Source organism: Biomphalaria glabrata, chromosome 8 (assembly GCF_947242115.1).
Source record: "Biomphalaria glabrata chromosome 8, xgBioGlab47.1, whole genome shotgun sequence".
NCBI classification, from domain to species: domain Eukaryota; kingdom Metazoa; phylum Mollusca; class Gastropoda; family Planorbidae; genus Biomphalaria; species Biomphalaria glabrata.
This window is the reverse complement of record NC_074718.1, coordinates 37,622,997-37,632,788: the sequence shown is the minus strand read 5'-3', so window position 1 is coordinate 37,632,788 and position 9,792 is coordinate 37,622,997. Positions and strand designations below refer to the sequence as shown.

The following is a 9,792-nucleotide window of genomic DNA, read 5'->3' as shown; positions in this document are numbered from 1 at the left end:
ACAGAATGCAAATAAGACTACTTAAGCGCTTTCACCAAAGATGCTCCATCATGGACATACGGTGGCAAGACCGCACTAAACACAGCGATGTCCTTGCAAACGCCGGTATGGACAGTATAGAGTGACTTCTTATGGTCCGACAGTTACGCTGGGCAGGGAACGTATTATGTATGGGGGACGAACGTATGCCAAAAGCAGTCTTTTTTTTTTTTTTTTTTTTACAATGTTACGTGACTACGTCAGAGGCCATTTAGGGGCCCACACCCTATGGTGTAACAACCATGGGGCCAGGTCCGGATTTACCTCTACGCAACATAAGCTCTAGCTTATACATAAGGGCCTCCAAGGAATATTTTGTAGTTACATACAATATCTGGAGTTATATAGGACCCCATATCTCAAATAGCGTAAGAGGCACTGCATGGCACGTAGGGTCCCATGACTAATGACAATTGTGGCCTGCCCTACACTGCAATTTTGTAAAAAAAAAAATTAAAAAGTTTCATTAAAATATCCTAAAAGTCATATCAAACCCGTGTTTCCACCTAAAGTCAATGGAAACGACTGCTTTCATCAGGTTTATTGTAATGTGGTGACGTTTGGGTCCCATACTCCCAGTCTTTTTTTTTTTTTTCCCGCTGTGTTAATTAAATCGTTAATAGTATTTTTTAAATGTTTTTTTATAAAGGAAGCATCTTTTTTTTCTTCTCATTATTCTATTAGCAAAAATCTAGATTTAGACTTTAAAAATGATATTAAACAAGAAAAAGAAACATCATAGTCTGTATGTCACTCGCGGAAACATTAAAGATGTTGCCTTTTTTAGCTACTTATCGTGACTGAATTGGGGAGGAGGTTTATATCAAAAATTAAGCGATAATTACATTTATCATGGCACAGTGTCTTTCACCTGAATGGCTGCTTTGCCGTCTGGTAGATGCACTTGAAAGTCGTTCGGGTGGTCTCGGGTTTATACTTTGAGACAGCATCAATGTTGTTTGTTTTCCAACCGAATCATCACCAAAAAAAAAAAAATATAGACCTACTTCACTTCACCAACAAGCTTGCCAAACATACAGACAACATGAACGATGGTGCATGGTGTAAACAAAGAGTGCATTGAATACGTTGAAATTACAGACTGAAAGTAACTCATCGCATAGTGAACTTTAGTATAGCATGCAACAACTTCAACATACAGCAAACAGATTTGGTGGTCATCGCGAAGAGTCAATGTGCCAAACAATACTGACACATGACCTTAAATGATGCTGTCAGCTGTGCTCATGAACTTGTATTGAAATGTCTTTTAGTACATGTACCCATACTGGATTTATTTGTCACACAAAATATTTGCCATATGGGGAGGGGGGAGGGGCCCATCAACATATTCTTGAACCCGGGCCAACGGGCACCCTGTTACGCCACTGGCCCATGACATTACAGTAGGCCCGGTTAGCTCAGTCGGTAGAGCATCAGACTTTTAATCTGAGGGTCAAGGGTTCAAGTCCCTTATCGGGCGTCTGATTTTTTTTTTTTTTTTAATTTTATTATTTTCTAAATTTGCAGTATTTTTTATATCAGCATGATGTGCATATGGCTATTGAAATCTTGTACACGATATATCTCCCACTTATTAAGATCAAGAATTGGTTAAAGAATTGATTTAAAATAATTGATGTAATTTCACTCACTGTAAGCTTTGTTTAAAAAAAAATGTATATATATATATATATTGAACTTTTTTATGTATTATCTATGGCACAATTAGATAGTTTTAAAAATATAAAATCAACTTTACTTTTAGAAGACATTGCAAAATAAGAGCCGGAGTTATTGTTCTTGAAAGACATTCAAACCAACAGACCCAGGACCGGTCCTACAGATTGCGGGGCCCTATGCGAAAAGGATTGCGTGAGGCCCATTCTTGATAGGGATAAGGATAATAAGTGAAAATTAAGATTTTGTGTTTTTAAAAAATTCGTCTTTGCATTTTATTCATACTTTACTTAGTACAAAATCACTGTCAGATTAACTTTACGAGATATCTACAGTAGATAGTAGTTTTCCAACAAAAAGCAGATAAACATTCAGATCTGCCTTTTAGATTTACTATTCACTAGCGAAATATCGCTTTTTTTTAAGATGTCGAGATAGATTTCGCCTCATTTTATTAAATGAAAGCTGGCAATTTTTTTTATCGCGAGTAGGATTGGTGTTTTCCATATTGAAGACACCCCAAAATGACAATTTTGTCTGTTTTTTAAGAAGATTTGCATGAGTTTTCAGAAGATTTTAATAATTTCAGGAGATATTAATCACTTTTTCGTATATTTTGCAATTGAATCAGAATTCCAAGAACCCTATAATAATAAGTTAAAATGGTTTAATTAAATAATTTACACCTAGAATTTGCGCGGGGCCTATGAAAGTATGGGGCCCAATGCGGTAGCATATTTTAAAGTGGCCTAAGACCGGCCCTGAACAGACCCAACTTAATTACTTTGAGTCCTAGACAAAGAAAAATCTCTTGTTGAGAAGAAAAATTATACAGATTCGACTGCCGGATTATTAAAATGAATGTTCTCTTAGGAAAACATGGCTATTTTCTCTTACCTTACAAAATTTACAGAAGTTTCTTAAAGAAGGAAGATAATTATGTGTCATTTATAAACATTTTTATTTTGTTTTCCACAAAGCACAAGTGCTACAAAAGCAGACAAAAATTATAAATGATAACAATATACACATAATTAATATGTAAACAAAAGAAAAGTAATCATGATGAAAGTGGCAACATATATTATACCGCAATTATCAGACCACAAGTTTCACTAACAATAAAATGGTTTTCTAGCACGTAATTATAATTTGAATAACTAACACAGTAACTCACAATATAAAAATAATGGTAGTAATTATGTTATAAAATTGTATGTACAGAAGACAATATAAAATTATATAGCATGAATTTACTTTTGAAAAAAAAAAAAGAATAATTAATTTTTGAATACACTTAGGTTTTTCAAATCAATAATTAAAAAGGTTAGAACATATTTCAACATTGGGCCTTGAAGAATTATATATATATATATATATATATATATTAACCAATATTCCTCAATATACTTAAAAATGTTCATTCGCCAGCAGATCTAAAAGAAATCTTTTGTTTCGTTGTCATGATCTCCCACGTGATCGCTTCTCAATTTCCTCTTTTGGTTCCGTTCTGTTGTCTCGCTGCCCCAATGCTCCATTTCAATCTGGTTTTCTGTTTAATCTGTGACAAGCTTTCATTTCTTCCTTCTGACCTCCCTCCTCCTCGTTGTAGATCAGCTCTTTTGTTTTACTCTCTTCAAAGTCACAGGGTCTCGCCCGAGTGGGTGAATACAACCTTTAACCTTCGTCAATTTCAAGGGGCACAACTGTATGATTCTCATTCCCCACTAAGTGATCCGGACTCGGGTCATGGTTTTTAATCTTGTTGTAGATTCTACACAACCTAGAAATCCAATCTGTATATTTTAGTTTTGTTACTAGTTGGTCTAGTTATGGGTTACAGAGCAAAACAATAGCACTATAAAAATTATTTAAATTTGGTTATTGATGTACATTTGGTTAATTTGTAGATTACTTTTAAAATAAAACATTCAAAATAAATAACACATTTCTTTCTTTCTTTCTTCTTTTTTTTTTCTTTTTTTTACATGAGTTCTAATTTTTCAAGCTATAAATCTAGATCTATGTATTACAGAGGGGAAAAAAATAATTTCTGCTATTTTTATAAAATGTAAAATTATTTTTTTAATGACCATTTTTAATGTTCAAAAATATTCAATTGTGCTTTAAATAAATAAATAAAATATTATTGTCACTACAAAATTACAATGATATAGATTACTAGAATTTATATATATATATATATATTGGACAGACAATAATAATGGCTGTGTGAAGCGTCTAGTGTGGTAGCTTAACTTGTTGCCACCGCTGGCTAGCATCTGTGAAAGGGGAGCAATTTTGTAAGTCTCTCTTGCCAGTACATAGCCTCTCCACAGCAAGTCCTATGCAGTACCTCCTCGTGGTGGCAGATGGAAACTGAGGCTGCGAAGCCTCAGGCTAAACTGCAAGGGTCTCGGAGGAGGTTTGGCCCCAAGATGTGAGGCAGGCATGGCCCGTCGGCGTACGGACACGCCCTGTTGCCCACAAACCAAACCCCTAGCTATGGGTCAATAGCCGCACTGCCTTGTGTGTGTGTCCCTGTAAGGTCTAAGGCTAAGGGAGTAAACCCTAACAGAAAATCCGGTCCTGGAGCCCCGTAGGCGGGGGGACAGTAGTAAGACTACTGCTCTCTGGCAAACTCCTGCAGCCACCTGTCCCCAAATTGTGATGGCTCGCCATCCCTTTGGACCCGGTCAGTATGGAAGAGAGGCGTGTGCTGACGTGTGGGCAGCCCAGCACTAGCAAATTTACCGCCCAGGCTTTCCCCCAGCAAATGGAGAGGTCACTCCATCTCTGACAGTAATGTCTTTGAAAAAACACGGAGAGTGGTAGTTACCGGTGATAAGTTCCTAGCCGATTTGCGTAAGCTGGAACGCCAGGGACCACTCTTGACGGTAGGAGGGGCTTTTTAGCCTCACTAGATAGCTACTGCCTGCCTTAAGCCGAGCAGCCCTCGGACAATAAAGTGCTATCCCGCCACAGCTTGCCGCACCACTGGGTGCTTGGTGCTAAGACAAAATCAAAAAGCTAGCTGCTCACCCGCACCTGCAAATAAAATCAAAAGAAAACCTTCAACATTAATGCGTTTAGCAAGCTGGAACATACGGACAATGTGTCCCGGCTTCAATACTGACCCTGAACTCGTCAACGACATGCGACAAACAGCTATCATCGACAGAGAACTCAGCAGACTAAACATTGATGTGGCCTGCCTGCAAGAAACCAGACTGGCAGACAGTGGATCTCTTACAGAAAGCAACTATACATTCTACTGGCAAGGAAAACCAGAACAAAGCCCTAGAATACATGGCGTCGGCTTCGCAATAAGAAACAGTCTCGTCCCCTGCATTGCAATGTTTTCCATTGGCAATGAAAGAGTAGCACACATGAAATTTGCATCACCGCAAGGCAAAGTTAATGTAATCTGTGCTTACTCACCAACCCTTGCTGCACCGGAAGAGGACAAGGACAGATTCTTTTAAGCTCTAGAGGACGTAATTAAAAGTATTCCAATGTCCGAGCACCTCTATATAAATGGAGACTTTAATGCCCGTGTTGGTGATGGAAATGATGCATGGCCAAAATGCTTGGGACCTCATGGTGTTGGCAAAATAAATGGCAATGGCCAAAGGCTACTCGATTTCTGTAGCTCTCATGAACTGTGTGTAACAAATACATTCTTCTCTGGCAAGGAACGCCATAAAGTCTCTTGGCAGCACCCACGCTCAAAAAGGTGGCACCAGCTTGACCTCTGCATCACCCGAAGGATGGATCTGAAAAGTGTCATCCACAGCCGTTCATACCATAGTGCGGACTGCAACTCACACCATTCACTAGTGCTAAGCAAAATCAAACTACTTCTCAAGAAGGCTTACACTTCCACTCAACCCAGAACTAGCCGAATTAACGTCAACCATGTAGGTGACCCAGAGAAGTGTGCACTCTTTGGCGAGCTCCTGAACAGTTCAATCCCCTCGTTAAGTGATGAAGAAGACATCTCTATCAGATGGGAGAAATTAAGAGACGTAATCTACAGTTCGGCAATCACCGCCTTTGGGCCTCAAAAACACAAAAATGTAGACTGGTTTGAGGCGAATCTAGCACATATGGAACCTTGCATCGAGAAAAAACGATCTGCACACCTCGCTCACAAGACAAAGCCTAATCCAAAATCTTTGGAAGCCTTCAAAAGTGCTAATAAAGAAGCGAAACAAATGGCTAGAAAATGTGCTAACAACTTTTGGAGGGATACCTGCAACAGAATCCAAGACAGTCTCCACTCAGGAAATAGCAAAGCTCTATTTGATGTCATTAAAGCGGCCCTGGGTCCAACAGTGTCTAAGCCTGCCCCCCTTCTATCCAAATCAGGAGAAAAAATTACAGATCAAACCAAGCAGCTAGAACGATGGACAGAACACTACCTCGAAGTCTATGCCACACAGAATACAGTAGACGATGTCGCCCTGGCTTCTCTACCAGATCTTCCAGTACTGGAATGCCTAGATGAGCTTCCGAGCCTTAGTGACCTCAAAAAAGCAATTAACTGCTTAAAAAATAGAAAATCTCCTGGGAGCGATGGTATCCCAGTGGAAGTAGTGAAAGTCAACGAATCACTCCTGCTCCCTGAACTCTATACTCTCCTCTGCCGCTGTTGGGAAACAGGTCATGTCCCACAGGACATGCGTGACGCAACTATAGTCACAATATACAAGAACAAAGGGGATCGGAGTGACTGCAACAACTACAGGGGTATCTCTCTCCTCAGTATAGTGGGCAAAATCTTTGCTAGAGTGGCACTATCCAGGCTGCAAGTGATAGCTTCTAGAGTCTACCCAGAGTCTCAGTGTGGATTCAGGAGTGGTAGATCCACTATAGACATGATATCTTCTCTACGACTACTGCAGGAAAAATTCAGAGAGAGAGACAGACCCCTTTACATTGTTTTTGTTGATCTGACTAAAGCTTTTGACATGGTCAGCAGAAGTGGCCTTTTCAAACTCCTGAGGAAAATAGGTTGCCCTCCCAAACTACTGAAGTTAATTGAGTGTTTTCACGAGGAAACTAAATGTACTGTCAAATTCAATGGAGCCCAATCAGCACCTTTTGAGGTTTGCAGTGGTGTCAAGCAGGGATGTGTGCTCGCACCTACTTTGTTTGGCATATTCTTCTCCTGTCTACTGCATTATGCGTACAGCGACATAAACGAAGGTGTGTTTCTCCATACAAGATCCTCTGGAAAACTATTTAATGTATCAAGGCTGTGGGCAAAAACCAAGGTTAGGAAGCTACTTGTCAGGGAACTCCTGTATGCTGATGATGCAGCTATTGTGGCTGATTCTGATATTCAATTACAGTCCATGGTTGACAAACTATCTGCTGCTTGCCAGAAGTTCGGCTTAAACATCAGTCAAAGCCAGACTAAGATACTTGTCCAAAACACAAACACTGCACCTCAAGTAAGCATTAATGGCCAACCACTAGAAGTTGTTGATCACTTTTGTTATCTTGGCTCCATCATATCCAACAACAGTCTACTGGATAAAGACATAAACAACAGGATAGCCAAGGCAATGGCCACCATGTCACGGTTGCAGAAAAGAGTCTGGGACAACATATTGCTGACTAGCAGTACCAAAGCCCTAGTCTACCGGACCTGTGTGTTGAGCACCTTGCTGTACGGAAGTGAAACATGGTCAACCTATTCATGGCAGGAAAAAAAGCTGAATGTCTTCCACCTCCGATGCCTAAGGCGGATCTTTAAAATAAGGTGGCAAGATAAGATAACCAATGAGGAAGTGCTACATAGAGCAGGATGCCAGGACATCCGCTCTGTTATCAGCAGCAGACGCCTTGGCTGGCTTGGCCACGTTCGTAGAATGCCAGTAGGTCGACTTCCACAGGACATCCTGTATGGCGATCTAATAGAAGGCAAGAGAGCCGCTGGTCGCCCACTTTTACGTTATACGGATGTATGCAAACGCGACATGAAGCTCTTCAAAATCGACACTGGCAACTGGGAAGAGGTGGCACTGGACAGATCCACATGGAGAGAGAGCATAAAGGAAGGGTCACAGATTGCAGATGTCATACACAACAGAAGCAGAAAGAAGGGTGAAAATGCAACGGCGCCTGGTGATTATATATGCCCAACCTTCGATCGCAGCTGTGTATCAAGGATTGGCCTCTTTAGTCACACAAGAAGTTGCAAAGGGAAAAGATCGTCTCTCGAGACGTAAAATGCCACAGATATATATATATATATATATACTGGTTTACATTACTGACATAAGTGGATTTTTTTTTCTTACTCTTAATAATTGACAATTTTGAAAGTGGAAAGACATGCTCCAATTTGATTTCCATGTCTATAATTCTTCTAATTTACTTTGTAAAATAACAGTATTTTGTGCTGCTATATACAATCACCCAACTTTTGTTTCCAAACAAAAAAACAATGCTCTAGGACATTTACGTAATTTAGAAGCAGCAGTAAACCTCAGACAGTTCCTTGAAGTACACTTGAGCTATTGGTGTTGACTTGGAGCCATTTATTATTAAGAATCTGGGTGAAGACTCGGATTTTGAATTGAGGTACTTTTAGGACGTCCCTGAGTCCAACAAACTCTAATAGGTACCGGGCATTAGTTTAACAAGTATAGCCGGTTGTCGTTAGGCTGTCCACATGGCACTCTCGTTAACCATCCGCCATAGAAACAGATGACTTATATCGTCTGCCCCCATAGATAGCAAGGTCTGAAATGTTTTGGTTTTGCTCGCTACCTATCAGGAGAATCCTACATCCATTGGTGTCTTTGTCCTACTTCCCTAGTACTATTAGAGCATGGAATGGGTTGCCTGAGCCAGCCAGGAAAACTAATGACTTGGCAGAACTAATGTTTGGCAGAATTTAAGTCATTGGTTAACATGCATGACACGTAGGACGTAATCATCTTCTTATTTTGAAGTAACGTCTGTCTTATTTAAGACAAACTTCAGTCGCAGAGTGAGAATGTGAGAATGTATCTTTTCATATACATATAATTCGTCCATCGTGGTTCGATGATGACCACTTTGTCATCCAGGGGGCTGAGGGCTTATCTTTTCACAGAGATGAGATAAATGGGCATTAGCTACGGAACGATCTCTTCCACAAAGCAGTTCCCCCCTCTCCATGCAGCTGATGTGTTAAAAGGTAGGGCAAATGCTGATACAGTTTGGGATCAGCGGTGACGTAGGCTCTGCCAGGGTGTAGTATTGTGTGCTGCAAGCTGGCTCCTGATTTTTCCTGAGAGTGAGCACCCGAAGTCTTTCCAATGTTTCGGTATAGTTGCAAGGCAACAAAGGTTTAAATTCAAGGGTTTTTCTTCTCCTAAGTGGGTTGCCAGCCAAGGCTGAGGCCCTCCTGCCCGAAGCTTACTAGTTTTGTCGCCTGTTACTCACCTTTACCCCTTCTGTAAGTGAAACAGTTCCATCGGACACAATATCTGAGCCACGGATGAAGGCCGAAAAATGCCGAAATGCCAGAAATGTTAACAATATTGAAAGTTTACTTTGTGATAACAAACATCAAGAGCTACGACTAAGTCAACATCCAAGGCTTTAGAACTTTCTACTAGAAGCAAAAACAGATAACGGAACTGAAAGCCTAGAAGCCCTAGAACTAATGCACTTAATATGTTTGTAACAAGGCCCATGGAAATATCATGCATAGAAACATCGTTAGCCCGGTTAGCTCAGTCGGTAGAGCATCAGACTTTAAATCTGAGGGTCAAGGGTTCAAGTCCCTTATCGGGCGTCTTTTTTTTTTTTTTTACAAAATCTATTTTTACTGTTTTACTATTATTTTCTACAGTCAAACTTATATACAATTTTTAAAATGTATTTCCTTCACTTCAAAAAGATTAACCACGCCTTCTAGAGACGGATGTTACAGATTTTATTGTTTGATTATTATATATTACATAATCCTGACACCTTCTTCAGCAGAAAAAATGTTATAAATTCTTCTGCTAGGTTATTAAATGAAATGTTCTTAACTGATAACTTGGTAATCTGTAACTCTCCACTATC

General features: G+C 39.9%; 1 non-coding gene across 1 annotated transcript; it reads left to right on the top strand.

Annotated features, from left to right (window-relative positions):
- Nucleotides 1-1,449: 1,449 nt before the first annotated feature.
- Nucleotides 1,450-1,522, top strand: Trnak-uuu (transfer RNA lysine (anticodon UUU)). The gene has a single exon. It is a non-coding gene; the product is annotated as a tRNA-Lys (tRNA).
- Nucleotides 1,523-9,792: the final 8,270 nt, after the last annotated feature.